The 22045-nt window shown below is 40.1% G+C and overlaps 14 non-coding genes across 14 annotated transcripts; all 14 read left to right on the top strand.

Moving 5' to 3' along the window:
* Window positions 1-63: 63 nt before the first annotated feature.
* trnal-uag lies at window positions 64-145 on the top strand. Its single transcript has one exon. It is a non-coding gene; the product is annotated as a tRNA-Leu (tRNA).
* Window positions 146-4112: 3967 nt separating this feature from the next.
* Window positions 4113-4194, top strand: trnal-uag. The gene has a single exon. It is a non-coding gene; the product is annotated as a tRNA-Leu (tRNA).
* Window positions 4195-5465: 1271 nt separating this feature from the next.
* Window positions 5466-5547, top strand: trnaq-uug. The gene has a single exon. It is a non-coding gene; the product is annotated as a tRNA-Gln (tRNA).
* A 2610-nt stretch (window positions 5548-8157) lies between these two features.
* On the top strand, window positions 8158-8239 carry trnal-uag. Its single transcript has one exon. It is a non-coding gene; the product is annotated as a tRNA-Leu (tRNA).
* Window positions 8240-9503: 1264 nt separating this feature from the next.
* trnal-uag lies at window positions 9504-9582 on the top strand. Its single transcript has one exon. It is a non-coding gene; the product is annotated as a tRNA-Leu (tRNA).
* Window positions 9583-10852: 1270 nt separating this feature from the next.
* On the top strand, window positions 10853-10937 carry trnal-uag. The gene has a single exon. It is a non-coding gene; the product is annotated as a tRNA-Leu (tRNA).
* Window positions 10938-12199: 1262 nt separating this feature from the next.
* Window positions 12200-12281, top strand: trnal-uag. Its single transcript has one exon. It is a non-coding gene; the product is annotated as a tRNA-Leu (tRNA).
* Window positions 12282-13558: 1277 nt separating this feature from the next.
* trnal-uag lies at window positions 13559-13638 on the top strand. Its single transcript has one exon. It is a non-coding gene; the product is annotated as a tRNA-Leu (tRNA).
* Window positions 13639-14911: 1273 nt separating this feature from the next.
* On the top strand, window positions 14912-14993 carry trnal-uag. The gene has a single exon. It is a non-coding gene; the product is annotated as a tRNA-Leu (tRNA).
* A 1283-nt stretch (window positions 14994-16276) lies between these two features.
* trnal-uag lies at window positions 16277-16358 on the top strand. Its single transcript has one exon. It is a non-coding gene; the product is annotated as a tRNA-Leu (tRNA).
* A 1289-nt stretch (window positions 16359-17647) lies between these two features.
* Window positions 17648-17729, top strand: trnal-uag. Its single transcript has one exon. It is a non-coding gene; the product is annotated as a tRNA-Leu (tRNA).
* Window positions 17730-19018: 1289 nt separating this feature from the next.
* On the top strand, window positions 19019-19100 carry trnal-uag. Its single transcript has one exon. It is a non-coding gene; the product is annotated as a tRNA-Leu (tRNA).
* A 1289-nt stretch (window positions 19101-20389) lies between these two features.
* Window positions 20390-20471, top strand: trnal-uag. The gene has a single exon. It is a non-coding gene; the product is annotated as a tRNA-Leu (tRNA).
* Window positions 20472-21760: 1289 nt separating this feature from the next.
* Window positions 21761-21842, top strand: trnal-uag. The gene has a single exon. It is a non-coding gene; the product is annotated as a tRNA-Leu (tRNA).
* Window positions 21843-22045: the final 203 nt, after the last annotated feature.

Here is a 22045-nt window from a genome sequence, read left to right as displayed (position 1 = left end):
ATTAATGGTAGCTTAGCAGGCTTAGGTAACAGATGACAAAGTTTGGGATTGTTGACGGTGAAGGGTAGTGTGGCCGAGTGGTCTAAGGCGCTGGATTTAGGCTCCAGTCTCTCTGGAGGCGTGGGTTCGAATCCCACCGCTGCCATCCTTTTTGTTGTTCGTGCAAGTCTTAAGTGTGGTCATCTCTTGGGTCAATTCAAACTTTGGTAGCGTTTCGATATTCATTCAAGGGAAATTACACCGATGCCATCTTTAGCACACCTCGTCCTGTGCTCTAGCGGTAAATATATAAATATTTAGCATTCATGAAAATACAAGTATTATACTTCAACATAAAGCTTAACTTCTTGTTAATCCAGCCACTGTGTCAGATTTCAAAAAGGCTTTACGGTGAAAGCACACCATGCGATTACCTGAGGACAACGCCCCGCATACAAAAAAACATGAAAAACATTTTTCAACCAGGCAGGTGCGACACGAAAGTCAGAAATAGCAATATAATAAATGCCTTACCTTTGAAGATCTTCTTCTGTTCACTCCAAAAGGTCCCAGTTACATCACAAATGGTCCTTTTGTTCGATAAGTCCTTCTTTAATCCATAAAAACTCTGTTTAGCTGGCACGCTTCATTCAATAATCCACCGGTTTCCCTTCTTCAAAATGCATACAAAATGAATCCCAAACGTTACCAATAAACTTATCCAAACAAGTCAAACAACGCTTATAATCAAACCTCAGGTACCCTAATAAGTAATAAACAATTACATTTAAGACAGAGAAATGAATGTTCAATACTGGAGATAAATAACAAAGAACGCGCTTTCACCCAAGCGCAATTGAAACCCTACAGCCAAAATGGGAGCCACTTAGAAAAACTACAACTTCTAGCTCATTTTTCCAAAAACCAGCCTGAAAGTCTTTCTAAAGACTGTTGACATCTAGTGGAAGCCCTAGAACTGCAATCTGGGAGGACTTTGCCTCATAATAAACATGAAAGCCATTGGAACAGTGGAAGGCTGAATTTTTGGGGGGATAGTTTGCCTCGGGGTTTCGCCTGCCATATCAGTTCTGTTATACTCACAGACATGATTTTAACAGTTTTAGAACCTTTAGAGTGTCTTCTATCCAAATCTACCAATTATATGCATATCCTAGCTTCTGGCCTGAGTAACAGGCAGTTTACATTGGGCGCGCTTTTCTTCCGACGTGAAAATACCGCCCCCTACCCAAGAGAGGTTAAAGGGCTCTATAAATGTGCTCTTCAGACATAGCAGCAAAACAAATAATGTGTTGAGACAGTAAAAAAAGCAACATGATATAAATGAAGATACAAAAGGAAAAATGAAAAAATAAGAGACCGAAATTAATGGTAGCTTAGCAGGCTTAGGTAACAGATGACAAAGTTTGGGATTGTTGACGTGAAGGGTAGTGTGGCCGAGGTCTAAGGCGCTGGATTTGGCTCCAGTCTCTCTGGAGGCGGGGTTGAATCCCCACCTGCCATCCTTTTTGTTGTTCGTGCAAGTCTTAAGTGTGGTCATCTCTTGGGTCAATTCAAACTTTGGTAGCGTTTCGATATTCATTCAAGGGAAATTACACCGATGCCATCTTTAGCACACCTCGTCCTGTGCTCTAGCGGTAAATAATAAATATTTAGCATTCATGAAAATACAATATTATACTTCAACATAAAGCTTAACTTCTTGTTAACCAGCCACTGTGTCAGATTTCAAAAGGCTTTACGGTGAAAGCACACCATGCGATTACCTGAGGACAACGCCCCGCATACAAAAACATGAAAAACATTTTCAACCAGGCAGGTGCGACACGAAAGTCAGAAATAGCAATATAATAAATGCCTTACCTTTGAAGATCTTCTTCTGTTGGCACTCCAAAAGGTCCAGTTACATCACAAATGGTCCTTTTGTTCGATAAAGTCCTTCTTTATATCCATAAAAACTCTGTTTAGCTGGCACGCTTCATTCAATAATCCACCGGTTTCCCTTCTTCAAAATGCATACAAAATGAATCCCAAACGTTACCAATAACTTATCCAAACAAGTCAAACAACGCTTATAATCAAACCTCAGGTACCCTAATAAGTAATAAACAATTACATTTAAGACAGAGAATAGAATGTCAATACTGGAGATAAATAACAAAAAACGCGCTTTCACCCAAGCGCAATTGAAACCCTACAGCCAAAATGGGAGCCACTTAGAAAAACTACAACTTCTAGCTCATTTTTCCAAAAACCAGCCTGAAAGTCTTTCTAAAGACTGTTGACATCTAGTGGAAGCCCTAGGAACTGCAATCTGGGAGGACTTTGCCTCATAATAAACATGAAAGCCATTGGAAACAGTGGAAGGCTGAATTTTTGGGGATAGTTTGTCCTCGGGGTTTCGCCTGCCATATCAGTTCTGTTATACTCACAGACATGATTTTAACAGTTTTAGAACCTTTAGAGTGTCTTCTATCCAAATCTACCAATTATGCATATCCTAGCTTCTGGGCCTGAGTAACAGGCAGTTTACATTGGGCGCGCTTTTCTTCCGACGTGAAAATACCGCCCCCTACCAAGAGAGGTTAAAGGGCTCTATAAATGTGCTCTTCAGACATAGCAGCAAAACAATAATGTGTTGAGACAGTAAGAAAAAGCAACATGATATAAATGAAGGATACAAAAGGAAAAATGAAAAATAAGAGACCGAAATTAATGGTAGCTTAGCAGGCTTAGGTAACAGATGAACAAGTTTGGGATTGTTGACGTGAAGGGTAGTGTGGCCGAGTGGTCTAAGCGCTGGATTTAGGCTCCAGTCTCTCTGGAGGCGGGGTTCGAATCCCACCGCTGCCATCCTTTTTGTTGTTCGTGCAAGTCTTAAGTGTGGTCATCTCTTGGGTCAATTCAAACTTTGGTAGCGTTTCGATATTCATTCAGGGAAATACACCGATGCCATCTTTAGCACACCTCGTCCTGTGCTCTAGCGGTAAATATATAAATATTTAGCATTCATGAAAATACAAGTATTATACTTCACATAAAGCTTAACTTCTTGTTAATCCACCACTGTGTCAGATTTCAAAGGCTTTACGGTGAAAGCACACCATGCGATTACCTGAGGACAACGCCCCGCATACAAAAACATGAAAAACATTTTTCAACCAGCAGGTGCGACACGAAAGTCAGAAATAGCAATATAATAAATGCCTTACCTTTGAAGATCTTCTTCTGTTGGCACTCCAAAAGGTCCCAGTTACATCACAAAGGTCCTTTTGTTCGATAAAGTCTTCTTTATATCCATAAAAACTCTGTTTAGCTGGCACGCTTCATTCAATAATCCACCGGTTTCCCTTCTTCAAAATGCATACAAAATGAATCCCACGTTACCAATAAACTTATCCAAACAAGTCAAACAACGCTTATATCAAACCTCAGGTACCCTAAATAGTAATAAACAATTACATTTAAGACAGAGAATAGAAGTTCAATACTGGAGATAAATAACAAAGAACGCGCTTTCACCCAAGCGCAATTGAAACCCTACAGCCAAAATGGGACCACTTAGAAAAACTACAACTTCTAGCTCATTTTTCCAAAAACCAGCCTGAAAGTCTTTCTAAAGACTGTTCATCTAGTGGAAGCCCTAGGAACTGCAATCTGGGAGGACTTTGCCTCATAATAAACATGAAGCCATTGGAAACAGTGGAAGGCTGAATTTTTGGGGGGATAGTTTGTCCTCGGGGTTTCGCCTGCCATATCAGTTCTGTTATACTCACAGACATATTTTAACAGTTTTAGAACCTTTAGAGTGTCTTCTATCCAAATCTACCAATTATAGCATATCCTAGCTTCTGGGCCTGAGTAACAGGCAGTTTACATTGGGCGCGCTTTTCTTCCGACGTGAAAATACCGCCCCCTACCCAAGAGAGGTTAAAGGCTCTATAAATGTGCTCTTCAGACATAGCAGCAAAACAAATAATGTGTTGAGACAGTAAGAAAAAGCAACATGATATAAATGAAGGATACAAAAGGAAAAAAAAAAATAGAGACCGAAATTAATGTAGCTTAGCAGGCTTAGGTAACAGATGACAAAGTTTGGGATGTTGACGGTGAAGGGTAGTGTGGCCGAGTGGTCTAAGGCGCTGGATTTAGGCTCCAGTCTCTCTGGAGGCGTGGGTTCGAATCCCACCGCTGCCATCCTTTTTGTTGTTCGTGCAAGTCTTAATGTGGTCATCTCTGGGTCAATTCAAACTTGTGTAGCGTTTCGATATTCATTCAAGGGAAATTACACCGATGCCATCTTAGCACACCTCGTCCTGTGCTCTAGCGGTAAATATATAAATATTTAGCATTCATGAAAATACAAGTATTATACTTCAACATAAAGCTTAACTTCTTGTTAATCCAGCCACTGTGTCAGATTTCAAAAAGGCTTTACGGTGAAAGCACACCATGCGATACCTGAGGACAACGCCCCGCATACAAAAACATGAAAAACATTTTTCAACCAGGCAGGTGCGACACGAAAGTCAGAAATAGCATATAAATAAATGCCTTACCTTTGAAGATCTTCTTCTGTTGGCACTCCAAAAGGTCCCAGTTACATCACAAATGGTCCTTTTGTTCGATAAAGTCCTTCTTTATATCCATAAAAACTCTGTTTAGCTGGCACGCTTCATTCAATAATCCACCGGTTTCCCTTCTTCAAAATGCATACAAAATAATCCCAACGTTACCAATAACTTATCCAAACAAGTCAAACAACGCTTATAATCAAACCTCAGGTACCCTAATAAGTAATAAACAATTAACTTTAAGACAGAGAATAGAATGTTCAATACTGGAGATAAATAACAAAGAACGCGCTTCACCCAAGCGCAATTGAAACCCTACAGCCAAAATGGGAGCCACTTAGAAAAACTACAACTTCTAGCTCATTTTTCCAAAAACCAGCCTGAAAGTCTTTCTAAAGACTTGTGACATCTAGTGGAAGCCCTAGGAACTGCAATCTGGGAGGACTTTGCCTCATAATAAACATGAAAGCCATTGGAAACAGTGGAAGGCTGAATTTTTGGGGGATAGTTTGTCCTCGGGGTTTCGCCTGCCATATCAGTTCTGTTTATCTCACAGACATATTTTAACAGTTTTAGAACCTTTAGAGTGTCTTCTATCCAAATCTACCAATCATATGCATATCCTAGCTTCTGGGCCTGAGTAACAGGCAGTTTACATTGGGCGCGCTTTTCTTCCGACGTGAAAATACCGCCCCCTACCAAGAGAGGTTAAAGGGCTCTATAAATGTGCTCTTCAGACATAGCAGCAAAACAAATAATGTGTTGAGACAGTAAGAAAAAGCAACATGATATAAATGAAATACAAAAGAAAAATGAAAAAATAAGAGACCGAAATTAATGGTACTTAGCGGCTTAGGTAACAGATGACAAAGTTTGGGATTGTTGACAGTGAAGGGTAGTGTGGCCGAGTGGTCTAAGGCGCTGGATTTTGGCTCCAGTCTCTCTGGAGGCGAGGGTTCGAATCCCACCGCTGCCATCCTTTTTGTTGTTCGTGCAAGTCTTAAGTGTGGTCATCTCTTGGGTCAATTCAAACTTTGGTAGCGTTTCGATATTCATTCAAGGGAAATTACACCGATGCCATCTTTAGCACACCTCGTCCTGTGCTCTAGCGGTAAATATATAAATATTAGCATCATGAAAATACAAGTATTATACTTCAACATAAAGCTTAACTTCTTGTTAATCCAGCCACTGTGTCAGATTTCAAAAAGGCTTTACGGTGAAAGCACACCATGCGATTACCTGAGGACAACGCCCCGCATACAAAAACATGAAAAACATTTTTCAACCAGCAGGTGCGACACGAAAGTCAGAAATAGCAATATAATAATGCCTTACCTTTGAAGATCTTCTTCTGTTGGCACTCCAAAAGGTCCCAGTTACATACAAATGGTCCTTTTGTTCGATAAAGTCCTTCTTTATCCATAAAAACTCTGTTTAGCTGGCACGCTTCATTCAATAATCCACCGGTTTCCCTTCTTCAAAATGCATACAAAATGAATCCCAAACGTTACCAATAAACTTATCCAAACAAGTCAACAACGCTTTAATCAAACCTCAGTACCCTAATAAGTATAAAACAATTACATTTAAGACAGAGAATAGAATGTTCAATACTGGAGATAAATAACAAAGAACGCGCTTTCACCCAAGCGCAATTGAAACCCTACAGCCAAAATGGGAGCCACTTAGAAAAACTACAACTTCTAGCTCATTTTTCCAAAAACCAGCCTGAAAGTCTTTCTAAAGACTGTTGACATCTAGTGGAAGCCCTAGGAACTGCAATCTGGGAGGACTTTGCCTCATAATAAACATGAAAGCCATTGGAAACAGTGGAAGGCTGAATTTTTGGGGGATAGTTTGTCCTCGGGGTTTCGCCTGCCATATCAGTTCTGTTATACTCACAGACATGATTTTAACAGTTTAGAAACTTTAGAGTGTCTTCTATCCAAATCTACAATTATATGCATATCCTAGCTTCTGGGCCTGAGTAACAGGCAGTTTACATTGGGCGCGCTTTTCTTCCGACGTGAAAATACCGCCCCCTACCCAAGAGAGGTTAAAGGGCTCTATAATGTGTCCTTCAGACATAGCAGCAAAACAAATAATGTGTTGAGACAGTAAAAAAAGCAACATGATATAAATGAAGGATACAAAAGGAAAAATGAAAAATAAAGACCGAAATTAATGGTAGTTAGCAGGCTTAGGTAACAGATGACAAAGTTTGGGATTGTTGACGTGAAGTAGTGTGTGGCCGAGTGGTCTAAGGCGCTGGATTTGGCTCCTCTCTCTGGAGCGGGGTTCGAATCCCACCGCTGCCATCCTTTTTGTTGTTCGTGCAAGTCTTAAGTGTGGTCTCTCTTGGGTCAATTCAAACTTTGGTAGCGTTTCGATATTCATTCAAGGGAAATTACACCGATGCCATCTTTAGCACACCTCGTCCTGTGCTCTAGCGGTAAATATATAAATATTTAGCATTCATGAAATACAAGTATTATACTTCAACATAAAGCTTAACTTCTTGTTAATCCAGCCACTGTGTCAGATTTCAAAAAGGCTTTACGGTGAAAGCACACCATGCGATTACCTGAGGACAACGCCCCGCATACAAAAACATGAAAACATTTTTCAACCAGGCAGGTGCGACACAAAGTCAGAAATAGCAATATAATAAATGCCTTACCTTTGAAGATCTTCTTCTGTTGGCACTCCAAAAGGTCCCAGTTACATACAAATGGTCCTTTTGTTCGATAAAGTCCTTCTTTATATCCATAAAAACTCTGTTTAGCTGGCACGCTTCATTCATAATCCACCGGTTTCCCTTCTTCAAAATGCATACAAAATGAATCCCAAACGTTACCAATAAACTTATCCAAACAAGTCAAAAACGCTTATATCAAACCTCAGGTACCCTAAAAGTAATAAACAATTACATTTAGACAGAGAATAGAATGTTCAATACTGGAGATAAATACAAAGAACGCGCTTTCACCCAAGCGCAATTGAAACCCTACAGCCAAAATGGGAGCCACTTAGAAAAACTACAACTTCTAGCTCATTTTTCCAAAAACCAGCCTGAAAGTCTTTCTAAAGACTGTTGACATCTAGTGGAAGCCCTAGGAACTGCAATCTGGGAGGACTTTGCCTCATAATAACATGAAAGCCATTGAAACAGTGGAAGGCTGAATTTTTGGGGGATAGTTTGTCCTCGGGTTTCGCCTGCCATATCAGTCTGTTATACTCACAGACATGATTTTAACAGTTTTAGAACCTTTAGAGTGTCTTCTATCCAAATCTACCAATTATATGCATATCCTAGCTTCTGGGCCTGAGTAACAGGCAGTTTACATTGGGCGCGCTTTTCTTCCGAACGTGAAAATACGCCCCCTACCCAAGAGAGTTAAAGCTCTATAAATTGCTCTTCAGACATAGCAGCAAAACAAATAATGTGTTGAGACAGTAAGAAAAAGCAACATGATATAAATGAAGGATACAAAAGGAAAAATGAAAAAATAAGAGACCGAAATTAATGTAGCTTAGCAGGCTTAGGTAACAGATGACAAGTTTGGGATTGTTGACGGTGAAGGGTAGTGTGGCCGAGTGGTCTAAGGCGCTGGATTTAGGCTCCAGTCTCTCTGGAGGCGTGGGTTCGAATCCCACCGCTGCCATCCTTTTTGTTGTTCGTGCAAGTCTTAATGTGTGTCATCTCTTGGGTCAATTCAAACTTTGGTAGCGTTTCGATATTCATTCAAGGGAAATTACACCGATGCCATCTTTAGCACACCTCGTCCTGTGCTCTAGCGGTAAATATATAAATATTTAGCATTCATGAAAATACAAGTATTATACTTCAACATAAAGCTTAACTTCTTGTTAATCCAGCCACTGTTCAGATTTCAAAAAGGCTTTCGGTGAAAGCACACCATGCGATTACCTGAGGACAACCGCCCCGCATACAAAAACATGAAAAACATTTTTCAACCAGGCAGGTGCGACACAAAGTCAGAAATAGCAATATAATAAATGCCTTACCTTTGAAGATCTTCTTCTGTTGGCACTCCAAAAGGTCCCAGTTACATACAAATGGTCCTTTTGTTCGATAAGTCCTTCTTTATATCCATAAAAACTCTGTTTAGCTGGCACCTTATCAATAATCCACCGTTTCCCTTCTTCAAAATGCATACAAAATGAATCCCAAACGTTACCAATAAACTTATCCAAACAAGTCAAACAACGCTTATAATCAAACCTCAGGTACCCTAATAAGTAATAAAAAATTACATTTAAGACAGAGATAGAATGTTCAATACTGGAGAATAAATAACAAAGAACGCGCTTTCACCCAAGCGCAATTAAACCCTACAGCCAAAATGGGAGCCACTTAGAAAAACTACAACTTCTAGCTCATTTTTCCAAAAACCAGCCTGAAAGTCTTCTAAGACGTTGACATCTAGTGGAAGCCCTAGAACTGCAATCTGGGAGGACTTTGCCTCATAATAAACATGAAAGCCATTGGAAACAGTGGAAGGCTGAATTTTTGGGGATAGTTTGTCCTCGGGGTTTCGCCTGCCATATCAGTTCTGTTATACTCACAGACATGATTTTAACAGTTTAGAACCTTTAGAGTGTCTTCTATCCAAATCTACCAATTATATGCATATCCTAGCTTCTGGGCCTGAGTAACAGGCAGTTTACATTGGGCGCGCTTTTCTTCCGACGTGAAAATACCGCCCCCTACCAAGAGAGGTTAAAGGGCTCTATAAATGTGCTCTTCAGACATAGCAGCAAAACAAATATTGTGTTGAGACAGTAAGAAAAAGCAACATGATATAAATGAAGGATACAAAAGGAAAAGAAAAAATAAAGACCGAAATTAATGTAGCTTAGCAGCTTAGGTAACAGATGACAAAGTTGGGATTGTTGACGGTGAAGGGTAGTGTGGCCGAGTGGTCAAGGCGCTGGATTTAGGCTCCAGTCTTCTGGAGCGTGGGTTCGAATCCCACCGCTGCCATCCTTTTTGTTGTTCGTGCAAGTCTTAAGTGTGGTCATCTTCTGGGTCAATTCAAACTTTGGTAGCGTTTCGATATTCATTCAAGGGAAATTACACCGATGCCATCTTTAGCACACCTCGTCCTGTGCTCTAGCGGTAAATATATAAATATTTAGCATTCATGAAAATACAAGTATTATCTTCAACTAAAGCTTAACTTCTTGTTAATCCAGCCACTGTCGATTTCAAAAAGGCTTTACGGTAAAGCACACCATGCGATTACCTGAGGACAACGCCCCGCATACAAAAACATGAAAAACATTTTTCAACCAGGCAGGTGCGACACGAAATCAGAAATAGCAATATAATAAATGCCTTACCTTTGAAGATCTTCTTCTGTTGGCACTCCAAAGTCCCGTTACATCACAAATGGTCCTTTTGTTCGATAAAGTCCTTCTTTATATCCATAAAAACTCTGTTTAGCTGGCACGCTTCATTCAATAATCCACCGGTTTCCCTTCTTCAAAATGCATACAAAATGAATCCCAAACGTTACCAAAAACTTATCCAAACAAGTCAAACAACGCTTTTAATCAAACCTCAGGTACCCTAATAAGTAATAAACAATTTCTTAAGACAGAGAATAGAATGTTCAATACTGGAGATAAATAACAAAGAACGCGCTTTCACCCAAGCGCAATTGAAACCCTACAGCCAAAATGGGAGCCACTTAAAAAAACTACAACTTCTAGCTCATTTTTCCAAAAACCAGCCTGAAAGTCTTTCTAAAGACTGTTGACATCTAGTGGAAGCCTAGGAACTGCAATCTGGGAGGACTTTGCCTCATAATAAACATGAAAGCCATTGGAAACAGTGGAAGGCTGAATTTTTGGGGGATAGTTTGTCCTCGGGGTTTCGCCGCCCATATCAGTTCTGTTATACTCACAGACATGATTTTAACAGTTTTAGAACCTTTAGAGTGTCTTCTATCCAAATCTACCAATTATATGCATATCCTAGCTTCTGGGCCTGAGTAACAGGCAGTTTACATGTGGCACGCTTTTCTTCCGGACGTGAAAATACCGCCCCCTACCCAAGAGAGGTTAAAGGGCTCTATAAATGTGCTCTTCAGACATAGCAGCAAAACAAATAATGTGTTGAGACAGTAAGAAAAAGCAACATGATATAATGAAGGATACAAAAGGAAAAATGAAAAAATAAGAGACCGAAATTAATGTAGCTTAGCAGGCTTAGGTAACAGATGACAAAGTTTGGATTGTTGACGGTGAAGGGTAGTGTGGCCGAGTGGTCTAAGGCGCTGGATTTAGGCTCCAGTCTCTCTGGAGGCGTGGGTTCGAATCCCACCGCTGCATCCTTTTTGTTGTTCGTGCAAGTCTTAAGTGTGGTCATCTCTTGGGTCAATTCAAACTTTGGTAGCGTTTCGATATTCTTCAAGGGAAATTACACCGATGCCATCTTTAGCACACCTCGTCCTGTGCTCTAGCGGTAAATATATAAATTTTAGCATTCATGAAAATACAAGTATTATACTTCAACATAAAGCTTAACTTCTTGTTAATCCAGCCACTGTGTCAGATTTCAAAAAGGCTTTACGGTGAAAGCACACCATGCGATACCTGAGGACAACGCCCCGCATACAAAAACATGAAAAACATTTTTCAACCAGGCAGGTGCGACACGAAAGTCAGAAATAGCAATATAATAAGCCTTACCTTTGAAGATCTTCTTCTGTTGGCACTCCAAAAGGTCCCAGTTACATACAAATGGTCCTTTTGTTCGATAAAGTCCTTCCTTATATCCATAAAAACTCTGTTTAGCTGGCACCTTCATTCAATAATCCACCGGTTTCCCTTCTTCAAAATGCATACAAAATGAATCCCAAACGTTACCAATAAACTTATCCAAACAAGTCAAACAATGCTTTTAATCAAAACCTCAGGTACCCTAATAAGTAAAACAATTACATTTAAGACAGAGAATAGAATGTTCAATACTGGAGATAAATAACAAAGAACGCGCTTTCACCCAGCGCAATTGAAACCCTACAGCCAAAATGGGAGCCACTTAGAAAACTACAACTTCTAGCTCATTTTTCCAAAAACCAGCCTGAAATCTTTCTAAAGACTGTTGACATCTAGTGAAGCCCTAGGAACTGCAATCTGGGAGGACTTTGCCTCATAATAAACATGAAAGCCTTGGAAACAGTGGAAGGCTGAATTTTGGGGGGATAGTTTGTCCTCGGGGTTTCGCCTGCCATATCAGTTCTGTTATACTCACAGACATGATTTTAACAGTTTTAGAACCTTTAGAGTGTCTTCTATCCAAATCTACCAATTATATGCATATCTAGCTTCTGGCCTGAGTAACAGGCAGTTTACATTGGGCGCGCTTTTCTTCCGGACGTGAAAATACCGCCCCCTACCAAGAGGTTAAAGGGCTCTTAAATGTGCTCTTCAGACATAGCAGCAAAACAAATAATGTGTTGAGACAGTAAGAAAAAGCAACATGATATAAATGAAGGATACAAAAGGAAAATGAAAAAAATAAGAGACGAAATTAATGTAGCTTAGCAGGCTTAGGTAACAGATGACAAAGTTTGGGATTGTTGACGGTGAAGGGTAGTGTGGCCGAGTGGTCTAAGGCGCTGGATTTAGGCTCCAGTCTCTCTGGAGGCGTGGGTTCGAATCCCACCGCTGCCATCCTTTTTGTTGTTCGTGCAAGTCTTAAGTGTGGTCATCTCTTGGTCAATTCAAACTTTGGTAGCGTTTCGATATTCATTCAAGGGAAATTACACCGATGCCATCTTTAGCACACCTCGTCCTGTGCTCTAGCGGTAAATATATAAATATTTAGCATTCATGAAAATACAAGTATTATACTTCAACATAAAGCTTAACTTCTTGTAATCCAGCCACTGTGTCAGATTTCAAAAAGGCTTTACGGTGAAAGCACACCATGCGATTACCTGAGGACAACGCCCCGCATACAAAAACATGAAAAACATTTTTCAACCAGCAGTGCGACACGAAAGTCAGAAATAGCAATATAATAAATGCCTTACCTTTGAAGATCTTCTTCTGTTGGCACTCCAAAAGGTCCCAGTTACATCACAATGGTCCTTTTGTTCGATAAAGTCCTTCTTATATCCATAAAAACTCTGTTTAGCTGGCACGCTTCATTCAATAATCCACCGGTTTCCCTTCTTCAAAATGCATACAAATGAATCCCAAACGTTACCAATAAACTTATCCAAACAAGTCAAACACGCTTATAATCAAACCCAGGTACCCTAATAAGTCAATAAACAATTACATTTAAGACAGAGAATAGAATGTTCAATACTGGAGATAAATAACAAAGAACGCGCTTTCACCCAAGCGCAATTGAAACCCTACAGCCAAAATGGGAGCCACTTAGAAAAACTACAACTTCTAGCTCATTTTTCCAAAAACCAGCCTGAAAGTCTTTCTAAAGACTGTTGACATCTAGTGGAAGCCCTAGGAACTGCAATCTGGGAGGACTTTGCCTCATAATAAACATGAAAGCCATTGGAAACAGTGGAAGGCTGAATTTTTGGGGGGATAGTTTGTCCTCGGGGTTTCGCTGCCATATCAGTTTCTGTTATACTCACAGACATGATTTTAACAGTTTTAGAACCTTTAGAGTGTCTTCTATCCAAATCTACCAATTATATGCATATCCTAGCTTCTGGGCCTGAGTAACAGGCAGTTTACATTGGGCGCGCTTTTCTTCCGAACGTGAAAATACCGCCCCCTACCCAAGAGAGGTTAAAGGGCTCTATAAATGTGCTCTTCAGACATAGCAGCAAAACAAATAATGTGTTGAGACAGTAAGAAAAAGCAACATGATATAAATGAAGGATACAAAAGGAAAATGAAAAAATAAGAGACCGAAATTAATGGTAGCTTAGCAGGCTTAGTAACAGATGACAAAGTTTGGGATTGTTGACGTGAAGGGTAGTGTGGCCGAGTGGTCTAAGGCGCTGGATTTAGGCTCCAGTCTCTCTGGAGCGGGGTTCGAATCCCACCGCTGCCATCCTTTTTGTTGTTCGTGCAAGTCTTAAGTGTGGTCATCTCTTGGGTCAATTCAAACTTTGGTAGCGTTTCGATATTCATTCAAGGAAATTACACCGATGCCATCTTTAGCACACCTCGTCCTGTGCTCTAGCGGTAAATATATAAATATTTAGCATTCATGAAAATACAAGTATTATACTTCAACATAAAGCTTAACTTCTTGTTAATCCAGCCACTGTGTCAGATTTCAAAAAGGCTTTACGGTGAAAGCACACCATGCGATTACCTGAGGACAACGCCCCGCATACAAAAACAAAAAACATTTTTCAACCAGGCAGGTGCGACACGAAAGTCAGAAATAGCAAATATATAAATGCCTTACCTTTGAAGATCTTCTTCTGTTGGCACTCCAAAAGGTCCCAGTTACATCACAAATGTCCTTTTGTTCGATAAAGTCCTTCTTTATATCCATAAAAACTCTGTTTAGCTGGCACGCTTCATTCAATAATCCACCGTTTCCCTTCTTCAAAATCATACAAAATGAATCCCAAACGTTACCATAAACTTATCCAAACAAGTCAAACAACGCTTAAATCAAACCTCAGGTACCCTAATAAGTAATAAACAATTACATTTAAGACAGAGAATAGAATGTTCAATACTGGAGATAAATAACAAAGAACGCGCTTTCACCCAAGCGCAATTGAAACCCTACAGCCAAAATGGGAGCCACTTAGAAAAACTACAACTTCTAGCTCATTTTTCCAAAAACCAGCCGAAAGTCTTTCTAAAGACTGTTGACATCTAGTGGAAGCCCTAGGAACTGCAATCTGGGAGGACTTTGCCTCATAATAAACATGAAAGCCATTGGAAACAGTGGAAGGCTGAATTTTTGGGGGGATAGTTTGTCCTCGGGGTTTCGCCTGCCATATCAGTTCTTTATACTCACAGACATGATTTTAACAGTTTTAGAACCTTTAGAGTGTCTTCTATCCAAATCTACCAATTATATGCATATCCTAGCTTCTGGGCCTGAGTAAGGCAGTTTACATTGGGCGCGCTTTTCTTCCGGACGTGAAAATACCGCCCCCTACCCAAGAGAGTTAAGGGCTCTATAAATGTGCTCTTCAGACATAGCAGCAAAACAAATAATGTGTTGAGACAGTAAGAAAAAGCAACATGATATAAATGAAGGATACAAAAGGAAAAATGAAAAAATAAGAGACCGAAATTAATGTAGCTTAGCAGGCTTAGGTAACAGATGACAAAGTTTGGGATTGTTGACGGTGAAGGGTAGTGTGGCCGAGTGGTCTAAGGCGCTGGATTTAGGCTCCAGTCTCTCTGGAGGCGTGGGTTCGAATCCCACCGCTGCCATCCTTTTTGTTGTTCGTGCAAGTCTTAAGTGTGGTCATCTCTTGGGTCAATTCAAACTTTGGTAGCGTTTCGATATTCATTCAAGGGAAATTACACCGATGCCATCTTTAGCACACCCGTCCTGTGCTCTAGCGGTAAATAATAAATATTTAGCATTCATGAAAATACAGTATTATACTTCAACATAAAGCTTACTTCTTGTTAATCCAGCCACTGTGTCAGATTTCAAAAAGGCTTTACGGTGAAAGCACACCATCGATTACCTGAGGACAACGCCCCGCATACAAAAAATGAAAAACATTTTTCAACCAGGCAGGTGCGACACGAAAGTCAGAAATAGCAATATAATAAATGCCTTACCTTTGAAGATCTTCTTCTGTTGGCACTCCAAAAGGTCCCAGTTACATCACAAATGGTCCTTTTGTTCGATAAAGTCCTTCTTTATATCCATAAAAACTCTGTTTAGCTGGCACGCTTCATTCAATAATCCACCGGTTTCCCTTCTTCAAAATGCATACAAAATGAATCCCAAACGTTACCAATAAACTTATCCAAACAAGTCAAACAACGCTTATAATCAAACCTCAGGTACCCTAATAAGTAAATAAACAATTACATTTAAGACAGAGAATAGAATGTTCAATACTGGAGATAAATAACAAAGAACGCGCTTTCACCCAAGCGCAATTGAAACCCTACAGCCAAAATGGGAGCCACTTAGAAAAACTACAACTTCTAGCTCATTTTTCCAAAAACCAGCCTGAAAGTCTTTCTAAAGACTGTTGACATCTAGTGGAAGCCCTAGGAACTGCAATCTGGGAGGACTTTGCCTCATAATAAACATGAAAGCCATTGGAAACAGTGGAAGGCTGAATTTTTGGGGGGATAGTTTGTCCTCGGGGTTTCGCCTGCCATATCAGTTCTGTTATACTCACAGACATGATTTTAACAGTTTTAGAACCTTTAGAGTGTCTTCTATCCAAATCTACCAATTATATGCATATCCTAGCTTCTGGGCCTGAGTAACAGGCAGTTTACATTGGGCGCGCTTTTCTTCCGGACGTGAAAATACCGCCCCCTACCCAAGAGAGGTTAAAGGGCTCTATAAATGTGCTCTTCAGACATAGCAGCAAAACAAATAATGTGTTGAGACAGTAAGAAAAAGCAACATGATATAAATGAAGGATACAAAAGGAAAAATGAAAAAATAAGAGACCGAAATTAATGGTAGCTTAGCAGGCTTAGGTAACAGATGACAAAGTTTGGGATTGTTGACGGTGAAGGGTAGTGTGGCCGAGTGGTCTAAGGCGCTGGATTTAGGCTCCAGTCTCTCTGGAGGCGTGGGTTCGAATCCCACCGCTGCCATCCTTTTTGTTGTTCGTGCAAGTCTTAAGTGTGGTCATCTCTTGGGTCAATTCAAACTTTGGTAGCGTTTCGATATTCATTCAAGGGAAATTACACCGATGCCATCTTTAGCACACCTCGTCCTGTGCTCTAGCGGTAAATATATAAATATTTAGCATTCATGAAAATACAAGTATTATACTTCAACATAAAGCTTAACTTCTTGTTAATCCAGCCACTGTGTCAGATTTCAAAAAGGCTTTACGGTGAAAGCACACCATGCGATTACCTGAGGACAACGCCCCGCATACAAAAACATGAAAAACATTTTTCAACCAGGCAGGTGCGACACGAAAGTCAGAAATAGCAATATAATAAATGCCTTACCTTTGAAGATCTTCTTCTGTTGGCACTCCAAAAGGTCCCAGTTACATCACAAATGGTCCTTTTGTTCGATAAAGTCCTTCTTTATATCCATAAAAACTCTGTTTAGCTGGCACGCTTCATTCAATAATCCACCGGTTTCCCTTCTTCAAAATGCATACAAAATGAATCCCAAACGTTACCAATAAACTTATCCAAACAAGTCAAACAACGCTTATAATCAAACCTCAGGTACCCTAATAAGTAAATAAACAATTACATTTAAGACAGAGAATAGAATGTTCAATACTGGAGATAAATAACAAAGAACGCGCTTTCACCCAAGCGCAATTGAAACCCTACAGCCAAAATGGGAGCCACTTAGAAAAACTACAACTTCTAGCTCATTTTTCCAAAAACCAGCCTGAAAGTCTTTCTAAAGACTGTTGACATCTAGTGGAAGCCCTAGGAACTGCAATCTGGGAGGACTTTGCCTCATAATAAACATGAAAGCCATTGGAAACAGTGGAAGGCTGAATTTTTGGGGGGATAGTTTGTCCTCGGGGTTTCGCCTGCCATATCAGTTCTGTTATACTCACAGACATGATTTTAACAGTTTTAGAACCTTTAGAGTGTCTTCTATCCAAATCTACCAATTATATGCATATCCTAGCTTCTGGGCCTGAGTAACAGGCAGTTTACATTGGGCGCGCTTTTCTTCCGGACGTGAAAATACCGCCCCCTACCCAAGAGAGGTTAAAGGGCTCTATAAATGTGCTCTTCAGACATAGCAGCAAAACAAATAATGTGTTGAGACAGTAAGAAAAAGCAACATGATATAAATGAAGGATACAAAAGGAAAAATGAAAAAATAAGAGACCGAAATTAATGGTAGCTTAGCAGGCTTAGGTAACAGATGACAAAGTTTGGGATTGTTGACGGTGAAGGGTAGTGTGGCCGAGTGGTCTAAGGCGCTGGATTTAGGCTCCAGTCTCTCTGGAGGCGTGGGTTCGAATCCCACCGCTGCCATCCTTTTTGTTGTTCGTGCAAGTCTTAAGTGTGGTCATCTCTTGGGTCAATTCAAACTTTGGTAGCGTTTCGATATTCATTCAAGGGAAATTACACCGATGCCATCTTTAGCACACCTCGTCCTGTGCTCTAGCGGTAAATATATAAATATTTAGCATTCATGAAAATACAAGTATTATACTTCAACATAAAGCTTAACTTCTTGTTAATCCAGCCACTGTGTCAGATTTCAAAAAGGCTTTACGGTGAAAGCACACCATGCGATTACCTGAGGACAACGCCCCGCATACAAAAACATGAAAAACATTTTTCAACCAGGCAGGTGCGACACGAAAGTCAGAAATAGCAATATAATAAATGCCTTACCTTTGAAGATCTTCTTCTGTTGGCACTCCAAAAGGTCCCAGTTACATCACAAATGGTCCTTTTGTTCGATAAAGTCCTTCTTTATATCCATAAAAACTCTGTTTAGCTGGCACGCTTCATTCAATAATCCACCGGTTTCCCTTCTTCAAAATGCATACAAAATGAATCCCAAACGTTACCAATAAACTTATCCAAACAAGTCAAACAACGCTTATAATCAAACCTCAGGTACCCTAATAAGTAAATAAACAATTACATTTAAGACAGAGAATAGAATGTTCAATACTGGAGATAAATAACAAAGAACGCGCTTTCACCCAAGCGCAATTGAAACCCTACAGCCAAAATGGGAGCCACTTAGAAAAACTACAACTTCTAGCTCATTTTTCCAAAAACCAGCCTGAAAGTCTTTCTAAAGACTGTTGACATCTAGTGGAAGCCCTAGGAACTGCAATCTGGGAGGACTTTGCCTCATAATAAACATGAAAGCCATTGGAAACAGTGGAAGGCTGAATTTTTGGGGGGATAGTTTGTCCTCGGGGTTTCGCCTGCCATATCAGTTCTGTTATACTCACAGACATGATTTTAACAGTTTTAGAACCTTTAGAGTGTCTTCTATCCAAATCTACCAATTATATGCATATCCTAGCTTCTGGGCCTGAGTAACAGGCAGTTTACATTGGGCGCGCTTTTCTTCCGGACGTGAAAATACCGCCCCCTACCCAAGAGAGGTTAAAGGGCTCTATAAATGTGCTCTTCAGACATAGCAGCAAAACAAATAATGTGTTGAGACAGTAAGAAAAAGCAACATGATATAAATGAAGGATACAAAAGGAAAAATGAAAAAATAAGAGACCGAAATTAATGGTAGCTTAGCAGGCTTAGGTAACAGATGACAAAGTTTGGGATTGTTGACGGTGAAGGGTAGTGTGGCCGAGTGGTCTAAGGCGCTGGATTTAGGCTCCAGTCTCTCTGGAGGCGTGGGTTCGAATCCCACCGCTGCCATCCTTTTTGTTGTTCGTGCAAGTCTTAAGTGTGGTCATCTCTTGGGTCAATTCAAACTTTGGTAGCGTTTCGATATTCATTCAAGGGAAATTACACCGATGCCATCTTTAGCACACCTCGTCCTGTGCTCTAGCGGTAAATATATAAATATTTAGCATTCATGAAAATACAAGTATTATACTTCAACATAAAGCTTAACTTCTTGTTAATCCAGCCACTGTGTCAGATTTCAAAAAGGCTTTACGGTGAAAGCACACCATGCGATTACCTGAGGACAACGCCCCGCATACAAAAACATGAAAAACATTTTTCAACCAGGCAGGTGCGACACGAAAGTCAGAAATAGCAATATAATAAATGCCTTACCTTTGAAGATCTTCTTCTGTTGGCACTCCAAAAGGTCCCAGTTACATCACAAATGGTCCTTTTGTTCGATAAAGTCCTTCTTTATATCCATAAAAACTCTGTTTAGCTGGCACGCTTCATTCAATAATCCACCGGTTTCCCTTCTTCAAAATGCATACAAAATGAATCCCAAACGTTACCAATAAACTTATCCAAACAAGTCAAACAACGCTTATAATCAAACCTCAGGTACCCTAATAAGTAAATAAACAATTACATTTAAGACAGAGAATAGAATGTTCAATACTGGAGATAAATAACAAAGAACGCGCTTTCACCCAAGCGCAATTGAAACCCTACAGCCAAAATGGGAGCCACTTAGAAAAACTACAACTTCTAGCTCATTTTTCCAAAAACCAGCCTGAAAGTCTTTCTAAAGACTGTTGACATCTAGTGGAAGCCCTAGGAACTGCAATCTGGGAGGACTTTGCCTCATAATAAACATGAAAGCCATTGGAAACAGTGGAAGGCTGAATTTTTGGGGGGATAGTTTGTCCTCGGGGTTTCGCCTGCCATATCAGTTCTGTTATACTCACAGACATGATTTTAACAGTTTTAGAACCTTTAGAGTGTCTTCTATCCAAATCTACCAATTATATGCATATCCTAGCTTCTGGGCCTGAGTAACAGGCAGTTTACATTGGGCGCGCTTTTCTTCCGGACGTGAAAATACCGCCCCCTACCCAAGAGAGGTTAAAGGGCTCTATAAATGTGCTCTTCAGACATAGCAGCAAAACAAATAATGTGTTGAGACAGTAAGAAAAAGCAACATGATATAAATGAAGGATACAAAAGGAAAAATGAAAAAATAAGAGACTGAAATTAATGGTAGCTTAGCAGGCTTAGGTAACAGATGACAAAGTTTGGGATTGTTGACGGTGAAGGGTAGTGTGGCCGAGTGGTCTAAGGCGCTGGATTTAGGCTCCAGTCTCTCTGGAGGCGTGGGTTCGAATCCCACCGCTGCCATCCTTTTTGTTGTTCGTGCAAGTCTTAAGTGTGGTCATCTCTTGGGTCAATTCAAACTTTGGTAGCGTTTCGATATTCATTCAAGGGAAATTACACCGATGCCATCTTTAGCACACCTCGTCCTGTGCTCTAGCGGTAAATATATAAATATTTAGCATTCATGAAAATACAAGTATTATACTTCAACATAAAGCTTAACTTCTTGTTAATCCAGCCACTGTGTCAGATTTCAAAAAGGCTTTACGGTGAAAGCACACCATGCGATTACCTGAGGACAACGCCCCGCATACAAAAACATGAAAAACATTTTTCAACCAGGCAGGTGCGACACGAAAGTCAGAAATAGCAATATAATAAATGCCTTACCTTTGAAGATCTTCTTCTGTTGGCACTCCAAAAGGTCCCAGTTACATCACAAATGGTCCTTTTGTTCGATAAAGTCCTTCTTTATATCCATAAAAACTCTGTTTAGCTGGCACGCTTCATTCAATAATCCACCGGTTTCCCTTCTTCAAAATGCATACAAAATGAATCCCAAACGTTACCAATAAACTTATCCAAACAAGTCAAACAACGCTTATAATCAAACCTCAGGTACCCTAATAAGTAAATAAACAATTACATTTAAGACAGAGAATAGAATGTTCAATACTGGAGATAAATAACAAAGAACGCGCTTTCACCCAAGCGCAATTGAAACCCTACAGCCAAAATGGGAGCCACTTAGAAAAACTACAACTTCTAGCTCATTTTTCCAAAAACCAGCCTGAAAGTCTTTCTAAAGACTGTTGACATCTAGTGGAAGCCCTAGGAACTGCAATCTGGGAGGACTTTGCCTCATAATAAACATGAAAGCCATTGGAAACAGTGGAAGGCTGAATTTTTGGGGGGATAGTTTGTCCTCGGGGTTTCGCCTGCCATATCAGTTCTGTTATACTCACAGACATGATTTTAACAGTTTTAGAACCTTTAGAGTGTCTTCTATCCAAATCTACCAATTATATGCATATCCTAGCTTCTGGGCCTGAGTAACAGGCAGTTTACATTGGGCGCGCTTTTCTTCCGGACGTGAAAATACCGCCCCCTACCCAAGAGAGGTTAAAGGGCTCTATAAATGTGCTCTTCAGACATAGCAGCAAAACAAATAATGTGTTGAGACAGTAAGAAAAAGCAACATGATATAAATGAAGGATACAAAAGGAAAAATGAAAAAATAAGAGACTGAAATTAATGGTAGCTTAGCAGGCTTAGGTAACAGATGACAAAGTTTGGGATTGTTGACGGTGAAGGGTAGTGTGGCCGAGTGGTCTAAGGCGCTGGATTTAGGCTCCAGTCTCTCTGGAGGCGTGGGTTCGAATCCCACCGCTGCCATCCTTTTTGTTGTTCGTGCAAGTCTTAAGTGTGGTCATCTCTTGGGTCAATTCAAACTTTGGTAGCGTTTCGATATTCATTCAAGGGAAATTACACCGATGCCATCTTTAGCACACCTCGTCCTGTGCTCTAGCGGTAAATATATAAATATTTAGCATTCATGAAAATACAAGTATTATACTTCAACATAAAGCTTAACTTCT

The sequence above is a fragment of the Salvelinus namaycush genome, chromosome 31 (assembly GCF_016432855.1).
Source record: "Salvelinus namaycush isolate Seneca chromosome 31, SaNama_1.0, whole genome shotgun sequence".
Lineage (NCBI taxonomy): Eukaryota > Metazoa > Chordata > Actinopteri > Salmoniformes > Salmonidae > Salvelinus > Salvelinus namaycush.
The sequence above is the reverse complement of the archived record's forward strand: the minus strand, read 5'-3'. Positions and strand labels throughout refer to the sequence as shown.